At 41.8% G+C, this 21915-nt stretch overlaps 1 protein-coding gene across 3 annotated transcripts in view; it reads right to left on the minus strand.

Annotated features, from left to right (window-relative positions):
* Nucleotides 1-21915, minus strand: part of Steep1 (STING1 ER exit protein 1) — an 81708-nt gene that overhangs the window by 31886 nt on the left and 27907 nt on the right. Inside the window, exons 8-9 of one of the 3 annotated variants that reach the window (XR_011705733.1) lie at nucleotides 12990-13092; nucleotides 10988-11237 (exon numbers count right to left, since the gene is read on the minus strand). The exons of 1 other annotated variant lie outside the window; for it this stretch is intronic. The gene's annotated coding sequence lies outside the window, so the exon portion shown is untranslated. Of the gene's footprint in view, nucleotides 1-10987; nucleotides 11238-12989; nucleotides 13093-21915 lie in introns of those variants that run through there. One more of the 3 variants, XR_011705734.1, reaches the window with a different exon arrangement.

Here is a 21915-nt window from a genome sequence, read left to right on the forward strand (position 1 = left end):
TTTTTCAATCAGGTTTCAGCAGCAAGGGGGCAGAACGTCCCCTAATTTTGTTTTCTTCCTCCTACTCCTCTGTTTGGAATGCTTCCAACTGCCTGCTATCGAATCCAAATTCAAGGCCTGACCTTCAAAGAGAAGTTATTAATTCAGCACGTACTAGGTGACAAGTTTTGAATCTAATCAGTGCGTCCCTTGAACCTAGTAGCGTGTCTATCTAGGATAGGCACACGACTATTTATAAAAGGAATGAATAAATAAATCTTTGGAACAATCTGAAAAGCAGGTATTATTATTCCTTGTTCTAACAATCAGGAGACTGTTTTAGTCAGCTTTTTTATCACTGTGACCAAAACACCTAAAAAGAACAACTTAGAAAAGTTTATTTGCGGCTCACAGTTTCAGAGTTCTCAGTCCATAAATGGCCGATTCCATTGCTCTGGGTCCAGAAGGGAGACAGCACATCATGGTGAAAGGTCCCGGTGGAAAAAGCTGCTCAACTCATGGCAGGGTCAGGAAATGGGGTAAGGGGCCACAGGGAAGATGTACCCTTCTAGGGCACGTCCCCAGTGACCACCTCCTCCAGCCATACCCTACCTGTATGCAGTTACCACCCAATCCACTCAAATTAGGACAGACTGGTTAGGTTTCTGGCTCTTATAATCTAATCATTTCACCTCTGAATATTCAAGGATTAATAGGAGCTTTTGGGGGATACCTCATAACCAAACCACAACAGAGACTAAGGAAGGCATAGGGTAGTTAAGTAATTTGCTTGAGATCACAGTTAATAAGAGAAAGAATTAAGTTGGGCACATTGGCACATGCCTGTAATCCCACCAGCTCCAGAGGCTGAGGAAGGGGATTACAAATTTGAGGCCAGCCTCAGCAATTTAGCGAGGCCCTAAGTAACTTAGTAAGACTGTCTCAAAAGGGCTGGGGATGTGGCTAAGTGTTAAGTGACTCTGGGTCCAATCCTTGTTACCAGAGAGAGAGAAAGAGAGGGTGGGGGGAGGGAATGAATATCAGGATCCAAACCCAAGTCCGTCTGATTCTAAAATCTAGGGATGCTTTATATAAGGCTCTTCAAGTCTCTCTCATCCTCAACCTCCCTCATCCAGGACAGTTCTGGCCTAGCAGATACAGCTTTGTGATATTTCTGGTTTCAGTTATTACTGTGGAGATAGCTACAGCCCTCCACAAAGCTCATTATATCCTGAGGATTGCAATACAATAAGGCAGCTGCCCCTAGGCACTTCATAGCCTTCCTGGGCTGAGCACATCTTTAGCCATCCACAACATGTCACTGGAAGAAGCACTTCTCAGAGATCCAGGTGGTAGAAGGATGTCCTTTTAGGGAGCTACTGTGCAACCAGGACCCAGACGGCTATGGTGGAAGACCAGCTCTACTTTGTACTCCTCTGTTCCTGTGGAGCTGACTGACCTCTTGTGGGCAATGTGTAAATGCACTGCTGCTGGCCAGCCTTAGAGGGCACAGGCCTCTAGCCCTCCCTGCTCAGCCTGATTTGTCTGACAGTCCTGAGTAGATCAGTCTCTTGACCTCACTGCACCTTGAGTACACTTTACCTTACCTGTAAAACAATGATAAAGACAGACCCCGGGGCTGGTGGTGTAGCTCAGTGGTAGAGAGCTTGTCTAGCATGTGCTCAGCCCTAGGTTGGATCCCCAGAACCAGGAATAAAAAGAAGTGTCTTTTTGTGACTAGAACTGCCCCAGACAGCCCAGCTAGCCCAAAGGCTGAGGGCATTAATCCTACAGGATTCCTGCAGCCAGGGTGGCAAATGCTGCTGTTTATTACAGAAGCAGTAGTGAGCACTGTCAAAATCATCTTTCCCTGCTTTATAAGTCAGTCAGCAGAGGTTTAGGTGGAGGACCCTGTCTTTTAGAGACCCATAGTGTCCATAGACACAGATGAGAATCATTATGGAGCAGTTGGGCAAGGGTCTTATATGCCTGGCCCTGGAAACAAGACAGAGCTTCCAGACTCTGGTCCATTGGCATTCTTATCCTAATGCAGAGAAGTTAAGAGATCACAGTCATGGGCTGGGGGTGTAGGTCAGTGGTAGGGCGCTTGCGTAGCATGTGTGAGGCCCTTAGGTTCTATCCCCAGCACCACATACATACACAAAAGAGAAGACAGCAAAGACACCCCCAGATCTCTAGGCAAAAGATAATATGAGCCTGTCAGAACCAAGAGACAGGGTGTGTAGCCAGAGCAAAACTGTGAGACAGGAGAATGTGCCTTCTGTCTCCATTCACGCCTCTCATTCCCTGTTCTCCTGCTGCTACCTACTCACACCTCATTGACTCATTCATCCAACACGCACTTACTGAGTGACAGCCACATGCTGAACCCTGCGCCAAGTACTGGAATGACAGGATGGAACTGTTGGCTTCAAGGAACTCAGCCTGGTAGAAAGACATGGAAAGGGAGGGTGCAATAGATCCAAAGGATGTCTGTAAAGAGGAGGCAAAACATGAAGGCCTATGTCAGCCTCAGAGAGTCAGGAGAGTTGGTAAAGACACTTGAAGCTTCACTGATGGGTGGGGGAGGGAAAAGTACCAGAGAGTAACAGGTAGCTTTCCAAAGACAGGGACATGTACGAAGGAGGCCTTTAGACATGGAAGAATGAAGCAAGTTCAATGCATTTCACACAGATCAGTTGTGCTAGAATATCAAGTGCTAGATGAAGGGTAGGTGATGAAGCCAGGCAGACTGGAGTCAGGTGAGAGAGGTGCCAACAAAAGGAGGTTTTATTTAAATCTGAAGGCAATAGGAAGTCACTGGGACATTTTGAAGCAGAGCATGATGATCTAAATTATCTCTAAGAAACACTGCTCTCTAACCGTGCACATGCCTGTAATCCTAGCTACTCAGGAGGCTGAGGCAGGAGGATTGCAGGTTCAAAGCCAGCCTTGGCAACTTACCAAGACTCTATCTCAAAATAAGAAATCAAAAGGACTGGGGGTATATTTCAGTGGTAGAGCACTCCTGGGTTCAATCCCCAGTGCCATAAGGGCAGGGAGAATAGAAACACTGCTTTGGCAGCAGAGGTGCCAGAGTATTGAGGTAGGGAGATTGAGGAAGAGGCTGTTGCAGAAATTTGAGTTATATGGATTCAAAGCCTAACTAGGGCATTGGGTGTGCAGTGGAGGAGAGGGGGAATCTGAGAAGCCTTAAATAAGCTGGATCAACAGGACATGGAAAGTGTTGGGAAGCAGGAGATAAGTAGCAGGGATCATGCTAGGAACAATCTTTTTTTCTGGATGGAGTGACTGGATACATGGTGGTGGTAAAACTGGACTTTTGAGATGAGGCCAGATTCTGTGCTTCTATTGGGGATGGGGTTTGTGCTAGTGGCCCATCTCTGTAGCAGCAACTGCCCACTTTAGTGTTAGCAGCTACACAGGACAGGAGACAGCTACCGGGTCAGCCCTGAGGGTTGTACCTGGTAAAGCTGGAGTTTTCCATCACTGTTGAGTGGAGTGGTGCAGCAAACCCCAGTAACTTGGTGCCAATTCCCTTCTGGGTTCTTCTTCAATTTGTCTTGCAAATTTGAAGAATAAAATCCACAGACAATCACAGAAGAGAAGAACAAATGGAGGAGAAGTTATTTGAGAAGAGAAAAGACAGAACCCTCATGATGCAGGAGGGGACCTGGAAGTAGGATATCATTTTGCTGTGCTAGCTCAGGGGTTTATATAGGTTTGGGATATGAGCATCCATCAAAATCTACATAAAACAGGCATTGAAAACACACCAAGGTTATTGCCTTGAGTTTTAATCGGGTTCACCTCCACTTTCTGAGTTGTTCTCACAGGTGAGCATCATAGATTTTACATGTGAAGAAGGCCTCTATGGTGTCTACTATTGCCTTTATTGATTAGCTTCCTGGTGTGGTTGAATGAGGCCCATTACCCTGACTGCCTGCTATCTTCATTCAGTGGCATTCACTGAAACTGGGAGCGTAGGGAGGACCCAGGTTGGGTCAGGAGATGAAGATGAGAGCCACTGTGGATATGCTGGGTTTGAGATACCTGTGGAACATCGATGTAGAGATGTCTAGTAGTCACTTGGATATATAAGCGTTCCATTCAGTAAAAAAGGTCTGACTTGGAGATACAGATGTGAGTGTCTTGATCACTGAAGCCAAGATCAAGAATGAGATAATGATTTTTTTGAGAAGAGAACTAAGAATGGAGCCCTGGGGCTGGGGATGTGGCTCAAGTGGTAGCGTGCTTGCCTGGCATGTGTGCAGCCCAGGTTCGATCCTCAGCACCACATACAAACAAAGATGTTGTGTCCACCAAAAACTTAAAGATAAATATTAAAATTCTCTCTCTGTCGCTTAAAAAAAAAAAAAAGAATGGAGCCCTGGAGATCACAAGCATTTAAGAAATTTAAATAAAGTGGCAGAGAGCCAAGCATCCTAGAGATGATGAAGCTGCCCCCTGAGCCAGGTGCAGCAGAGGTAAGATAAGAAAGACAGGGTTGACACTGGGGATTGAAATGGAGCAAATTTTGTTATATGCATTTATGAATATGTCAAAGTGAATACCAACAATTATGTAAAACTGTAATGTACCAAGAAAATGATATAAGTTTAAAAAAAAAGACAGGGCTGGGGTGAAGGTCAGTGGTAGAGCACTTGCCTAGTACATGTGAGGCTCCGGGTTCTATCCCCAGCACTGCAAAAACAAACAAGATGGGGCTGAAACAAAAAGAGACATACCAATGCAAAAGCCAGACTACCGAGAGCTGGTACAAGAAACTTAATTGGAGAAGGGCAGGAAACAACAGAAGGCGGGGGTTGGGGTGGGGGCTCTGTGTCAAAGGAAGTGTTTATTTATTTATTTTTTTGTGGTGCTGGGGATTAGAACTGAGGGTCTTGAGCATGCAAGGCAAGTGCTCTACCAACCGAGTCATATCCTCAGTCCAGGAGGTAGTTATTTAAAGTACTTGTTCAAGTTCACATGCTGAGGAAAACAGTTGGGGAAGTTGAAACTTTAGGAAAGACAGGAGATAAGTGATTAATTCCAAGGAGAGGTGAGGGAAACCAGACCTGAGCAGGTGAGGGAGATGGATATCAGCCTGGGGCAGGAGGAAGGAGTTGGGGGAGGGGAGGAGATTCACTGAGAGGCAGACTCAGGGAGGAGATTGGTAAGCAGGAGACTTATTCAGGGGTTCTCTGGGGACCAGAGGGGAAGGGAACATATGGAGCAAGAAGGAAGCAGGGAGATATTGGGCTGCAGTGTAGGCTCCAGCCTATGGCAAGCTCTATATTATGATTTGGAACATGGGGTTGGGCCTATATTACCCTGTATCAGTCACTCGCTGGATGCAGGCTGCCCTGGGGAGGGAGCATGCCCCTGGACAAAGAGCTCCCTCCAAATGAGGCAGTCAGCAAAGGAGTCTGTCTGACCACAAAGGCAGAGTGAGTCCTTGTCCAGAAGCCAGCTCTGGAAAGCACATCGCAGTGTCCATGATCGAGATGAAGAGGGCGCTGTTGCATTTGAGGTGAATCCACCGCCAGAGGGCCTGAAGCAGAGAGTTCACACTATTGGCCTGAATTCTGCTCTGTGAAAATGAAAGTGGAGCTTTCTGCTGAAAAAAAGGGCTAGCTAACTCAGATTGGCAAGATTGGGATGGCTGCTTTGGGATACTGGAGAGGAGCTTTACCAGGGGCATACAATAGGATTGCCAAGTGGTGTTATAAGGTCTCAGTTGAAACTAGAGAACAAATCATTTTAGCAAGCCCAAATTGTTCCCATTTCAAGGTCCCCTTGTCCTTAGTCACTTAGATCTGTCCTCCCTCCCTCAGATTTAATTAGTTCATACCAGGAAATGTCTATATTATTCAGAGAGGAACATCTTATGAAACTATGTTCCTAAATTCCCCAATTTTTTTAAACCTAAATTATTTCTGGAACAAGTCTTAAATTCAAGGACATCGGTCTATAATGACTATTTTGTGTTATGACAATAGTTACCAATGCTAATGACAACAATCTTGCTGATGGCAAACAAAACTGTGTGGATATTAAAATATTATAAACCGATTAGAAAACTATTTCAGGCTTGACAATGAAAGAAATAAACACTTGTCTACAAGTAGATGAATAAAAATTACAGGAATCAGGATTAAACTTAATTATACAGAATGTAGAAAATTACAAAGGAAAACTAATTATGAAGCTACAAAGGGAAAAAAAAAACTGCTGCTATAATGATGAAATATGGGACAGGTGGCTCATCAGGTACTAGAGTGATAATAGCCAAGTACACTGCCCAATTAAATAGGCTTTTAAAATCCATACAAGAATTATATGGATAATCATTCAAAATGCCTCACTGTTCTGAGAAGAAAGGATCCCAAATGAGGGAAAACATATAATGAGAACTCACTGGGCTTGAAGCATGGGCTAAGTACCCAACTGTGCCTTGCTCAGGAAAACAGCTTGACATCCATGAGTTTTATGGTTTGGGGTGAAGTGTCCCCCTGAAGCTCATGTGTGAGACAATGCAAGAAGGTTCAGAGAGAAATGATTGTGTTGTGACAGTCTTAACCCAAACAGTGAGTTAATCCCCAGGGGATTAACCCAGTGGTAAGGTGTGGCTGAGGAGGTGGGAAATGGGGGCATGGCTTTGGGTGTATGTATATATTTATATCTGGCAAGTGGAATCTCTCTCTCCATTTCCTGATGGTCATGTGAGCTGTTTCTCTCTGCCACACTCTTCTACCATGGTTTTCTGCCTCACCTCATGCCCCAAGGAATGGAGCTGACCTTCTATGGACTAAGACCTCTAAAACCATGAGCCCCTAAATAAACATTTCCTCCTCTATAATTGTGCTGGTCAGATCCTTTTAGTCACAGCTATGAAAAAGCTGACTAAAACAACGAGTAACAAGAAGCAAGTTCCAACAACTTTCCTAGCCAGCAGTAGCAATATGGCTCTTAGAGAGAAGAAAGGAAATATCTAATTCAGGAACAAAGTCAATAGTGGTGAAGGGCCTCACCCCACTTCCCTGTCCAGATTTGCCACTGAGCTTACGTGTCAACAAATGCTGTTGCTTAAGCTATTAGCGACTCTAATTAGAGAAATTTTAGGACACAGAAGATGGTAGACTTGTAGGGGAACTATTCAGAAGTTATTACCTCATTGCATCCTAAAATCACTCTAGATATAGGGGGAGTCAGTCCTGCTTCCAGACCACTTTTGGAGGAGAGATGGGGATATGCACAGCTTCCATAAGTGTATTACTTGAAGGAAGTATAATTTTACAGCTCTTTCCCACCAACCCTGCCAGACCTCTAGGCCTAATTCCAGAAGCTCCAACTATTATTCCCCACCCCAATCTCAGAATCCCAGAAACAAACACACACACACACACACACACACACACACACACACACACACGTACCAGTGATCTTCTGAATCTTTGAAGATAATACCTACTTTATCATGTTCCATGCAATATACTCAGGGCTATGTGCTTATTACCTCATTTTTACCTCTCAAGAATCCTATAAAGGTCAGAGTGGTGGTGCACGCCTGTAATCCCAGCAGCTCTGGAGGCTGAGGCAGGACGATCATGAGTTCAAAGCCAGCCTCAGCAGATGTGAGGTGCTAAGCAACTCAGTGAAATCCTGTCTCTAAATAAAACACAAAATAGGGCTGGGGATGTGGCTCGGTGGTTGAGTGCCCCTGAGTATTGTCAATCCCCAGTACAAAAAAAAAATCCTATAAAGGAGTACTTCTATGATCCCCATTTTATAGATGAGGACACTGATGTACAAAGAGGTAAAAGGATGTACCTAAAATTACAGTCAGCAGGTGACATAAACTAAGGCAATCTGCTGGTATGGGTGCAAATTCCCATAATACTATGATGCCTCTCACATTCTGAGGACTCAACCAATGATTCCTAAACATTCTTTCTTTATGCCCCACCCAAATCAAGTGATCAATGCATCCTCTCCCCAGAAAAATGTTCCATCTGTTCATATACACACTAGACATGTTTAATTTCAAGGGGTTTGGGAATTCCCTGATGTTTATCCCTGAACCCCATGGAACCAAGCTTAAGAGCCTCTGTTGAAATAGGCAGTGGAGAGAATTCTGAATGTTCCCAATACAAACAAATGGTAAATCTTGGATGTGACGGATATACAAATTACAAATTACCCTGGTCTGATCATTACACATTGCATACATGTAACCAAAGGCCAAATATTCTCACTGATATTTGGATGCTAATCCACAACAAGTGGGGGGGGATAGTTCATTGGATTAGACAAAGGAGAATGAAGGGAAGAGAGGAGGATGGGAATAGGAAAGACAGTAGAATGAATAGGACATAACTTTCCTATGTTCATATATGCTCACACGACCAGTGTAACTGCACATCATGTTCAACCACAAGAATGGGATCCTAATTAGAATAAGTTATATTCCATGTATGTATGTCAAAATATATTCTACTGCCTTGTATATATAAAAAGAACAAATAAAAAAGTCACACTACCCCCTATAAATATATGCTAATACTATTGTCAATTAAAAATAAAAATTTAGGATTGGGGATGTACCACAGGGGTAGAGCACTTACCTAGCAAACATGAGGCCCTGGGTTCAATCCCTACCACTAAAAACAAAACAAAAAATATTTATTTTAAAAAAAGTCATAGGCCTATCCTTAAAAACCAAAGAAAGCACCTCTGTGTTAGGCTAGTCCTACTTCACTCACCATCTCCTCTGCTTAGAGGCTACTCTCAACAGCTGAAGCTCAGAATGCCCTGGCTTTGAATTCTATTATTTGTGCTCTTGAATTTTCCCCAACATATCATGCCCATGCCAATTCCTATTGCACCCAGATGAAGTTTCTACTGGGCTACCCCAACCCTGGCCTGGAGAAGATAAGCTATAAGTTTAAGAGAGCAGGGCAGGGGCTAGGGTGTAACTCAGTGGTAGAGAGTGTGCTTAGCATGTGCAAGGCCTTGGGTTTGATCCCCAGCACCAGAGAGAGAGAGAGAGAGATGGATAGATAGAACATGTGCATGAGTACACAGGGCATGACGCATACTTAAAGGACAAAAATGGAGAAAGGGAAATCAAACTCCCGGAGAGCAACTGGAACCTGGTGAAGACAAGGGGCTCTTTAAGCACTGCCCCAGGTGAGAACTAGAAGTTCAGTCAGAAAGGATACAAGAGGACAGAGATGGAAACACTCAGGGAAATTTAGTGAGAGGCTTCACTGAAGTCTGTACTACCCCACCAGAAATTCAGTAGATTTGAGCTGTTCCAAGAGTGCTCAGCAGCAAAAAGAGTCACACCTGAGCTCAGGATAGGTGGGGCAATACCTTTGTAGTTCTTTCATTCAATCAACAGATAGTATTCATTTTATTTTTGGTACCAGGGATTGAACCCAGGGGTGCTTAATCACTGAGCCACATCCCTAGCCCCATTTTAATTTTTGTGTGGGGGGCAGGGTCTTCTCAAGTTGCTCCGATACTCACTAAGTTGCTGAGGCTGGCTTCTAACTTGTGCTCCTCGTGCCTCAGCCTCCAGAGTCACTGGGATTAGAGGCATGCACCACTGCACCTGGCAACGAATAGTATTTGGCATGAGTCTCCTTACCAAATACCTATATGCCAGGTGCTGTTCCAAGCATGTTATGAATATCAACTCTTAATTCTCACAATACCACAATCAGATGGGCACTACTATTATCTCTATTTCTCACACAAAGATCCTGAAGCAGAAGAGAGATTTAACAACTTGTCTTGAGTTATACAGATATAAGTGGCAGAAGGCTGGGCTAGGTCTCAGTGGTAGAGCGCTTGCCTAGCATGTGTGAGGCCCTGGGTTCGATCCTTAGCACGACATAAAAATAAATTTTAAAAAATAAAGGCATTGTGTCCAACTACAACTAAAATATTTAAAAGAAAAAAAGATATAAGTGGCAGAGCTGGGATTCAGAGATTCAAACTCAGGCAGTCTGGTCTACAGCACCCCACACTCTGAACCACGATGCTCTGTAGTTAGTGTGATCCAGGGACTTAGTTATCAGCAACAGAGCAGTGAAAAGGACAGATGTGGTCTCTGCCTTCAAGATGCTTATGTTCCAGAGTGGTCAATGGGCAAGTTCATCATGTTATGATGAGTTCCATGATGTAAGTGCAGGAGCCTGGGACTGAGCTCCAGAGTGCACCAGGGTTCTGGGGTTCAAGAGCAAAAGTCAAAGGTTTCAGGGACTCCTTTCTTAGGCCCAGGATCAAAGAAGCCAAACAGGAGCAGAGGAATCATTTCTGTTATGGGTATGCCATTCAACTCCCACTGTGAAGCCTGGAAACCAAAGAGCTGTGAGCAAGTCTCACATCAGAAACTGCAGGAGCACTGGAATCAGGCAAGTGGGGTCTCTCTGTCCAGGGCATCAGAACAGCAGGACCATACAGACCTGTTTCTTCATCAGTCTCTTCTTACAGAGACCATATGCTTCCCAAGGGCAAGACCTAGGCCTGCATCTTTCTTTTGCCCAGGGGTGCGTTTCCACTGAGTTACATCCCCAGCCCCCTCCCCACCTCACCCCACCCCTTTTTTTTGGAGACAGGGTATTTCTAAGTTGCTGGGGCTGACCTTGAACTTGTTATCCTCCTGACTCAACCTCTAGAGTCACTGGCATTACAGGTGCACACCACCATGCCTGACTCCTCTTTTTCTTTTAAAATGTTTTAATTGACATAAAATAGTTGAACGTATTTATATGGTATACTGTGATGATTTGATACATGTATTCAATATGCACTGATCAAACCATGGTAACTAGCATTTCTATCTCAATTATTATCATGTCTGTGTGCTAGGAACTGCCGGGTTTCTGTTCTCACGACTAAAAGGCTTAGGGGTCACTCTAGTTAAACTGGACTAACTGGGCTGCACGAAATAACCACACAAGAGACACAAATACCTTTTTCTTTGGGGTCGCTGTGATGGCTCCTCTGACCTTAAGGGTCCGCAGAAAGAGAGAGAGCGAAAGCATGCGCTGACCCCTTTTATTGAGGAGAAGCTATTCAAAAGAGGCAAGGGGTCAGGTTTCAGGGGGCTGAGTATCTTCATGATGTCCACTGTCAGCAGGTTGACTGATACCTGGGTAGGCCACACCCAAGGGCACAGTAAGAGGAGGGGACACACACAAGGCACTTCCATGGAAGATTCTATCCTAAACAGGGCAAGGGGTTATATTACAAAGGAACAGGTGAGCATAGCTTCACCCATGGGGCTGTAGCAAGACACACCCATTTCTGTGACTGAGCACCTCAGCACCCAGCCGGGGAGTGTAACTCAGTCACCCGTAAGGTTGGCCTCCCACAAGGAACCTTCAAACTCTTCTCCTCCAGGCCTGCATCTTACTCTATCATACATTCTTTCAGTGTCCAGCACTGGTTGCCACCTACTCAGCACTCAGTAAATGTTTACTCAATTAATTCATTCAACTGATATTTATTGAGGACTGGGAGTGTACCTCGGTAGTACAGCACTTGCCTAGAATGCACGAGGCAGTGGGTTCCATCCCTAACACTACAAAAAAGCATCAACTAATATTTATTGAGCATCTACTACATTGCCAGGAACTCTACTAGGCTCTGGGATGCATGGGTGACCCCCAAATCCCTGTCCTTACTGAACTTTGAGCTTTCATTACACTGGGAATACAAGCTATTAAATAAAATGATGAAAAAAATATATAAGGATTTATGAGGAATCTAAACTAAGGAAGGGGACAGGAAGTATGGAGTGGTGATGAAATTTAGATACAATGGTCAGCAAAGTCCCTGAGAAAATGATATTTTCTCTCTTTTTTTTCCATAGCTTTTTTGAGGTAAAATTGAAGTACAATAAAATGTTTATATTTGAAATATAAAATTTGATCAGTTTTGACATGTATGTAACCAATACAATCAATATAAAAAGGGCATTTTCTTAAAGAACATCAAGACCTGAAGGAATTGAGGGAGGAGCTCATGCAAATACCCAAGGGAAGCCAGGTATGGTGATTCACACCTCTAATCCCAGCTACTGAGGAAGCTGAGGCAGGAGGATCACTAGTTTGAAGCCAGCCTCAGCAATTTAGCAAGGCCTTAAGCACTTAGCAAGATGCTATTTCAATATTAAAATGGGATGGGGATATAGCTGAGTGGTAAAGTGCCCTAAGGTGGGAATATCCCTGGCAGGGAGGAGACCAGTGTGGAGTAAACTCAGGGAAATCACAGTATGCATTAAGGTCAGAATGAATGAACAAGTGGAGACCAAGAAGGTTCTCCAGCCTGGAAGCCTCCTTGGAGGAAAGGCAAGGGTATTCCTTGAGTGCATTTCTCCTGCTCAGTTGAGAATTAGGGCTGAGCTGGCAGGAACAAGCTGAGACTGAGAACGGACTTGTAGACTTTACAGAGTGCATCCTTCCTCCAAAGAGATGCTACAATGGAGGGTGTAATGTGCTTTGGCCATCTTCTCCCTCTTGTCCTTCTGAGAGAAAAACCTTCAATTTGAGTCTTTATACCATAAATTTCTTTCAAAGTCCCACTTTTCCAAATCCCCTCCTCACTCTGGCCCTACTACTAGAGACAAAAAGAATAGTCTTCCCTTGAAATCCATAGGGTATAGGTTCCAGGACTCTCCTTGGATACCAAAATACACAAATGCTCCAGTCCCTTATATAAAATGGTGTAGCATTTTTATATAACCTATGTACATCTTCCCATATGCTTTAAATAATCTCTAATTATTTAAAATACCAAATATTGTTTAGGGAATAATGACAAGAAAAGTCTGTACTTGTTCAGGACCGACATGTTTTCTTTTCAATAATGGGGACTGAACCCAGGGGTGTTCTACCACTGAGCTACTTGCCCAGCCCTTTTTATATTTTTGAAACAGGGTCTTGCCAAGATTCCCAGGCTGGCCTTGAACTTACCATCCTCTTGTCTCAGCCTTGTGAGTAGCTGACATTATAGGTGTGCCATTATATTCCATTTTCCCCCTGAATATATGTTTGATTGAAGCCACAAATGTGGGACCTGTAGATACAAAGGGCCAACTGTAACTGGCACTGCTATCCTTTCAGTATCCCTATGTCCAAGGACCTGGGCCTGAACTGTCCCCAAAGAGTCCAAAGTCAAACTATCCATTTTCTAATAAAAGATGACTTAGGAGGGGCTGGGGTTGTGGCTCAGTGGTAGAGCACTTGCCTAGCATGCCTAAGGCACTGGGTTTGATTCTCAGCAACACATACAAATAAATAAATAAAATAAAAGTACTGTGTCCATCTACCACTAAAAAAAATATTTTTAAAAAAGATGACTTGGGGGGCTGGGGTTGTGGCTCAGTGGTAGAGAGCTTGCCTAGCATGTGTGAGGCACTGGGTTTGATCCTCAGCACCGCATATTAATAAAAATAAAATAAAGGTCCATCAACAACTAAAACAATATTTAAAAAAGATGACTTAGGAATTTTTTTGAATATTTTAGATACAACTTCTTTGCCATTTTTCTGTATTATATTACATATATTTTTACCTATGCTGTGGTTTGCTTTTTCACCCTCTTCATAGGGTCCTTTGATGAACAGAAGATCTTAATTTTAATACAGTTAGATGTATCCATCTTTTCTTTTATGGTTACTGCTTTTAAAAAAATATTTATTTATTTGTTTTTAGTTATAGGTGGATACAATACCTTTATTTTTTTTAATGTGGTACTGAGGATCGAACCCAGTGCCTCATGAATGCTAGGCGAGAGCTCTACCTCTGAGCCACAATCCCAGCCCTGCTTTTGTGCTTTGATTAAAAGGTCTTCAGTTTCCCAAAGATAATGAAAATATTTTGTTATTTTCTAGAAGCTTTACCATTTTACCTTCCACATTTAAGTCTATGATATACCTGCAATTTACTCTTGTGGATGATGTGAAGTAGGAGGTCAAGTTTTCCTTTTGCCATATGAACAGATACTTTCTCTAGCAAAATTTATTAGAAAAAATCTTTTCCCTACTGAACAGCACTGGTGCCTCTGTTGTATATTTGGTGACTGTATATGTGTAGGCCTGTTTCTGGACTCTATTCTGTTTCACTGGTCTATTTGTCTATCACTGGGCTAATACCACACTGTTATAATTACTTTCAATATATGATAAGAAAATATCTAGTAGAAGAAGTCCTCTCATCTTGTTCTTTTAGCGTCTTGGCTATTCTTAGCCTTTTCCATTTCTGTATAAATTTAAATTAGTTTGGGAAGTCCCCTATGCCTCTGCCACCCAGTAACCCCTCTGCACACACAACTGTTGGAATTTTGACTGAGATCTCATTGGATCTATACAGCAGTTTGTAGAGAACTGACACTTTATTTTTTTTTTCTTTTTGGCACCAGGGATTGAACTCAGGGGCACTCAACCACTGAACCACATCCCCAGCCCAGTATTGTATTTTATTTAGAGACAGGGTCTCACTGAGTTGCTTAGCACCTCACCATTGCTGAGGCTGGCCTTGAACTTGTGATCCTCCTGCCTCAGCCACTGGGATTATAGGCATGTGCCACCGTACTAGGCAAGAACTAACACTTTAAAGCTATTGTGTCTTCTAATCCATGAACACAGTATATCACTTAATTTACTTTGGTTTTAAGTTTTCTCTTGGGGCTGGGGATACACCTCAGTTGATAGAGTGGTTGTCTTGCATGCACAAGGGCATGGGTTCAATCCCCAGCACCACACACACACACACACAAAGCCTGGGGGCTGGGGATGTGGCTCAAGCGGTAGCGCACTCGCCTGGCATGTGTGCGGCCCCGGTTCGATCCTCAGCACCACAAAAGATGTTGTGTCCGCCAAAAACTAAAAAATAAATATTAAAAAATTCTCTAAAAAAAAAAAGTTCTCTATAATGCTTTATAATTTACTATGTAAAGGTACCATGCATTTTCCCTATATTTATCTCTAGATATGTTTTATGCTATTATAATGATTTATAATATTATTATTATTGGTTTTTATTTATTTTTACAGTTCTGGGGATGAAACCCAGGGCCTCATGCATGCTAGACAAGCCTTCAACCACTGAGCTACACCCCAGCCCAATATATTTCTAAATTTTAAGTTTCCAATTGATGGGTGCTTATATACAGAAACAGAACTGATTTTCTATACCGACCACATGTCTAGCAACCTTTCCATGTTCATTTGTCAATTTATATATTTATTCTTCAGTTATTTTAGATATTCTATATACATAATCATGTTTTTTTTTTTTTTTTTTTTTTTTTTTTGGTACTGGGTTTCAACACAGGGCCTTGCACATGCTAAGCAAGCATTCTATCTCTGAGCTACATTCTAGGTGCCCCCCAACCCGACTTCCAGCCTTTTTTGAGACAGGGTCTCATTAAGTTACTGAAATTGGCCTCAAACTTGTGATCCTTCTGCCTTAGCCTCCCAGTAACTGGGATCACAGGCAAGCACTACCATACCCACACACCACACTCATATTTTCTACAAACAATGATAGCATTGTTTCTTCCTTTCCAAGCTTTAAACTTTTTGTTTCTTTTTCTTCTCTTATTGTACTGGCTAGGACTCCCAATATGATGGTAATAAAGGGAATCTTTACCTCATTTCCAATATAAGGAGGTAAGCTTTCTTTTTTTTTTTTTGGTACTAGGGATTGAATCAAGGGGTGCTCTACCACTGAGCTACATCCCTGGTCCTTTTTGTTTGAGACTGGATCTTGCTAACTTGCTTAGGGTCTGCCTAAATTTCTGAGGCTGGCCTCAAACTTGCAATTCTCCTGCCTCAGCCTCAGTCTGACACTTTACAGCTTTTGATTACAGGCTGACACCACCTCACCTAGCTATTCTATTTTCATATACAGGAGAAAGTTATCTTTTTCTATTCTCTGAAACAGTTTAATAACTATTTGTTCATTGACATTCTTCTGGAACTCAATGCCACACACTCACTGCCCAGAGACCACTGATTTTATCATCTTAATGCCTGTCTGTTTGGATCTCTACCACTTTCCTCCAACCTCTCTCCCTGCCTTCCCTCTCCCTCTTTCCTTCTGTATGTATATACAAAAATAAGTGTGTGTGTGTATATATATATATATATATATATATATATATATATATATATATTAATATTACTGTACATACTGTCCTACAAGATGCTTTTTTCAGTCAACAATCCCTACCATTTTAATAAATTTTCTTTTCATCTAATACCCCATATTTACATTTTCCCAATTGACTCTAAAATGACCTTGACAGTTTGTTTGCCCAAACCATAATCCAATCCAGAACAAGGCATCTGGTTGTTTTGAAAAGGAAAAAAAATTCTAATAATTGTATCTGTCTTAAAATGGAAATGGCTGCTTTGGGAAAGTCTAAGTTTACCATCACTGGAAATTTTCAAGCAAAGACTGGAATGATATGTATCTGGGAAGCTGAACAGGAAATTCCTGCATGCAGGCAAAGGTTAGAGTGCATGACTTTTATAGTCTTTTCCAAATGTGTTACTGAGTTTCTTTCTCTCTTTCTCTTTCTTCCTCTTTCCCTCCCTTCCTTTTTTGCAGGGCTGGGGTTAGAACGTGGGGCTTCACACATGCTATGCAAGTGCTCTACACTGAGGACACTCCCAGCCCCAACTGACTTTCTATAAATCCTATTATTGTACCACTCAGTACCAGATTCCATCCCCTCCTCCATACTCATCACTCTAGTAATCCTCTCTCCTGCATTATTTTTACTTGTCTTGGCTTTTTCCTTTATCAGTATTCAAAAATGCTGTTTTTTTCTCCATCTTGAAAATATCTACTGTAAATCTCACTTCTCCCTCCACATACCACCCCATTTCTCTCCTTCCCTCTCACAGTGAAACTCCAAAAAAAGGGGTGGGGGAATTGTCTTTATTCACTGCTTCAAATTCTTCTTTGCCTACTCTCTCTTGAACACACTCCTGTCAATCTTTTGCTCTTGCCTCTCTATTCAAATTGCTCTTGTTGAGGTCACCAACCATGTCATTGCTAAATGCAAAGAACATTTCTATATTCTCATCTTTCTTATTTGTGGCATTTGGCAGATGATCATTTCCTCTTCCTTTAAACATGGCTGGTCATTTGTCTATTTGCTCTCAGACCCATTCCCTTCTTCCTCTGCTCTGCTAAGTATAGTAGATGATAACATTTCCCAGGCTCCTTTCTTTCTCAACTCTGGCCTTTGTGTGTGTGTGTGTGGGGGGGGTGGTAGGTACTGGGATCAAACCCAGGAGAGTTCCTCCCCTGAACTACCTCCCTAGTCCTTCTTTTCTTCTTTTTTTCCCCTTTTGTTTATTTCTTTTTATGTGATGCTGAGGATGAAACCAGTGCCTCACATGTGCTAGGTAAGTGCTTTACCACTGGGCCACAATCCCAGCCCTCCCTAATCCTTCTTTTAAATTTTGAGTCAGGAATAAATTATGGAAACTGGTCCTCAATTTGTGATCCTCTGCCTCATATTGCTGAATTGTTGGGATTACAGGCATGCAACACTGTGCCTGGCTTGACTTTGATTTGATAGGTTTGGCCAATGGACATCATTGACAGATTAGAGAGCAGGAGGGAAATCACGAGTATTTCCTTTCCTTTCCCTGTTTGAAGCATCATGCTTTGAGTATAGTCTCCAGAAGAGACTGTATCTCCTCTTCGGCTCCCATTGGATTGGTGCTCCCTCCATGGACCAAGCTCCTGTTGGGCCTGCCTTCCTGATTCTTCTGGGTAGTCCCAGATTCTGAACTTGAGTAATGCTACCTTCTGCTTTTTTCCCTCCTGCCCTAGAAGTGAACCTTTCTGCTGTTGCCATATCTCTGGGTTAATTCACCACCTGCCTCCTTAGCTTCTCAGCTCTTCCATCACCTGAATACTTAGTTCCTCATGTTAAAATTTGGAATGTAGGGTGGGGAGGTAACTCAGTGGTAGAGACCCTGTGCTTAATCCCTAGCACTGCAAAAAATAAAATTCAGTGTAGTTTCTGATTTATTAATTACACCTTACTGATATAAAACACTTGCTTCTCCCCCCACCCCCGGTTTTGGTACCAGGCCCCTCTTCAATGCCCATCCCTGAATTACCCATCATTCTCCATCACATCACAGTGTGTGTGTATAACTTTTTTTGTACTTAGGGATTGAACCTGGGGTGCTTTACCACTAAGTTACATACCCAGCCCTTGTTTCTTAAATTTTTGACACAGAGTCTTGCTAAGTTGCCCAGGCTGGCCTTGAACTTGAGATACTCCTGCCTCAGGTTCCTGAGTTTTTGAGATTAAGGTGTGCGCTACTACCACATCTGGCCAGGACATCACACTATTTTTTTAATATTTACTTTTTTAGTTGTAATCGGGCACAACACCTTTATTTTATTTATTTTTATGTGGTGCTGAGGATCGAACCCACGGCCTTGCACATGCTAGGCAAGCACTCTACCACTGAGCCCTAACCCCAGCCTGATATCACACTATTTTATCTAATATTTTTTCTAGTTCATTTATTTGTTGATCACCCCTGCCCTCAAAATATGAGCTGCTTTGTTCTCTACCATCTCCCCAGTTCCTAGTGTAATAACTGACCCACAACAGATACTTAATATCTTAGCTGAATGACTAAAATGTAGTGGATTGGCCTTGAGCAAGAAAGAGGGTATCTTTTCCCGTAAGACTGCAAGGACAAAAGGATAGGTACAACCAAGTATGCCCCTATGTTCTTGGTGTTTGGGGGAGGGACGGCATCTTCTGAGATAGAAGGCTTGCAGGAAAGGTTTGAGGAAATAGGTAAACAGGAGAGTTGCTGACCTAAAATATAATGGGCTGACTAACAGTGATGAGAACCCATCTGGGAACTGGAAACATCAATTCATGGAGTCAAACATCTACTCATTTACAAGACCTGGCCACTTAACTATCTGGGTTAAAAACCAAAAAAATCAATGAAAACACACTACAGGACTGATTCTAAATTGAGAGGCTACAGGATGAATGTTATAGCCATAGTATTAAAAAGAGGTAAGATTTACAATAGCACCAGAAAAAATGAAATACCCAGTATAAATTTGAACAGTATGTGCAGGATCTGAACATGAAAAACTACAAATCACTTATGAAAGAAATCAAAGACCTAAATAAAACGTAGAGATACATCATGTTCATAGATCAGGAGATTCAATATTATTAAAATGTCAATTCTCCCCAATGTACTCTTTAGACTTCACAAAATCAATCAGAAAGAACACAATATACCAACATGCTGATTCTAAAATTTATATGGAAAGGCAAAAAATTAGAGTAGCCAAAAATAATTCCAAAAAAAGAACAAAGTGGGAAGAATCATGCTACCTGATGTCAAAATTTTAACTACAGGGCTAGGGTCATGGCTCAGTGGTAGAGCACTTGCCTACCATGTGTGAGGCAAAGGGTTTGATTCTCAGTACCACATATAAATAAAATAAAATAAATGTCCATCAACAACTAAAAAATATTTTTAAAAAATTTTAACTGTAAATCTACCATAATCAAATCAAGACATTGTGTATAATAACCAAGTGCAGTAGCCCATGCCTGTTATCCCAGCTACTCAGGAGGCTAATGTAGGAGGATCTCTTGAGCCTAGGAGTCCTAGAACAGCTTGGGCAACATAGCAATTCACTATCTCAAAAAAAAAAAAAAATGTAAAGGGGATTCAGGGTATATATCAGCAGGAGGGTGCATGTTTAGGATGTGTGAGGCCCTGTGTTTGATCACAGAACAAAAAAAAAAGTTATCAGTAAAAGGATAAAAAGTCTAAAAACAAATTTATTTTTGATAAAAGTCTAAAAGCAAGTGAGTAGAGAAAGTCAAGTCTTTTCAACCAATGGTTTGGGAACAACTGAACATCTGTATGCAAAAAAAAAAAAAAAAAATGGACACACAAGTCACTCATTTTATAAAAACTAACTCAAAATACATTATAACCTAAATGTAAAATGTAAAACTTCCAGAAGAAAATCTGTATGACTTGGGTCATGAAAGGCACTACACTATTAAGAGAATGAAAAGCCAAGCTATAGACTGGGTGATATTGCAAATCACATATCTGATAAAGGACTGATATCCAGACTACATAAAGAGTTCTTAAAACTCAACAATAGAAATGGATAGAAAATCTGAACAAAGAAGATATACAGATGGCAAGTTAGCATGTAAAATATGCTCATAATAAAAATATTAAATAACCCATTTAAAATGGGTAAAGGACTTGAATAGACATTTCCCTGAAAATGATATATACAAACAGGCAATAAGCATATGAAAACATGATCAAGCTGAGTGTGGTAGCACACACCTGCAATCCCAGTGAGTTGGCAGGCTGAGGAAGGAGGACTGCAAATTTAAAGTCAGCCTGCGCAACTTGTCGAAATTCTGTCACAACATAAAAAATACAATCAATCAACAAATATATGAAAAAATGTTCATCATCTCTAGCAATTAGAGAAATGCAAATCAAACTACTCTAAGATATCATCTAACTCAAGTCAGAATGGCAGCTGTTATGAAGATAAACAACAATAAGTGTTGGCGAGGATGTGGGGGAAAAGGTACACTCATACATTGCTAGTGGGACTGCAAATTGGTGCAGCCAATATGGAAAGCAGTATGGAGATTCCTTGGAAATCTGGGAATGGAACCACCATTTGACCCAGCTATCCCTCTACTCAGTCTATACTCTAAGGACTTAAAAATAGCATAATACAGGGACACAGCCACAGCAATGTTTATAGCACCACAATTCACAATAGTTAAACTGTGGAACTAACCTAGATGCCCTTCAGTAGATGAATGGATAAAAAATAATGTGGCATATATACACAATGGAATATTACTCAGCAATAAAAGAGAATAAAAGCATGGCATTTGCAGGTAAATGGATGGCATTGGAGAAGATAATGCTAAATGAAGTTAGCCAATCCCCAAAAAACAAATGCCAAATATTTTCTCTGATATAAGGAGGCTGACTCATAGTGGGGTAGGGAGGGGGGGCATGGGAGGAATAGACAAACTCTAGATAGGACAGAGGGGTTGGAGGGGAAGGGAGGGGGCAGGGGTTAGTAAGGATGGTGGAATGTGATGGTCATCATTATCCAAAGTACATGTATGAAGACACGAACCTTGATGTGAACATACTTTATATACAACCAGAGATATGAAAAATTGTGCTCTATATGTGTAATAAGAATTGTAATGCATTCTGCTTTCATTTATTTTTTTAAAATCAATTAAAAAAAGAAAGAAATGGTAGGGGATATAACTCTGTGGTAAAGTGTCTCTGGATTCAATCCCCAGTACCAAAACAACAACAACAAAAACCCACACAGAACTAGAAAAAAAAACAGTCCTTAAATTCCTTTGGAAGAATAAGAATCCCAGAATAGCTAAGGCAATCCTGAACAAGAAGAGTGATGCCGGAGGCATCACAATACTGGACCTCAAATTATACTACAGAACTATAGTATCAAAGCAGCATGGTATTAGATCAAAACAAGCATGAAGATAGAATAGAAGACACAGAGACAAACACACACACTTACAGCTATCTAATACTCAACAATGTAACAAAAACATATGTTGGAGGAAAGATAGCATTTTTAACCAATGATGCTGGGAATCTGGATGTCTATATGTAGAAGAATGATCCCATATGGTCCCATCTCTCACCCTGAACAAAAGTCAAATCCAAGCGCATCAAAGGCCTAGCAATTATATCAGAAACTTTGGAACTGCTAGAAAAAAACATAGGGTCAACACTCCAACATATTGGCATAGGCACCAACTTCTTTAACAAGACCCCTAAAG

This window comes from Marmota flaviventris, chromosome X (assembly GCF_047511675.1).
Source record: "Marmota flaviventris isolate mMarFla1 chromosome X, mMarFla1.hap1, whole genome shotgun sequence".
NCBI classification, from domain to species: Eukaryota; Metazoa; Chordata; class Mammalia; order Rodentia; family Sciuridae; genus Marmota; species Marmota flaviventris.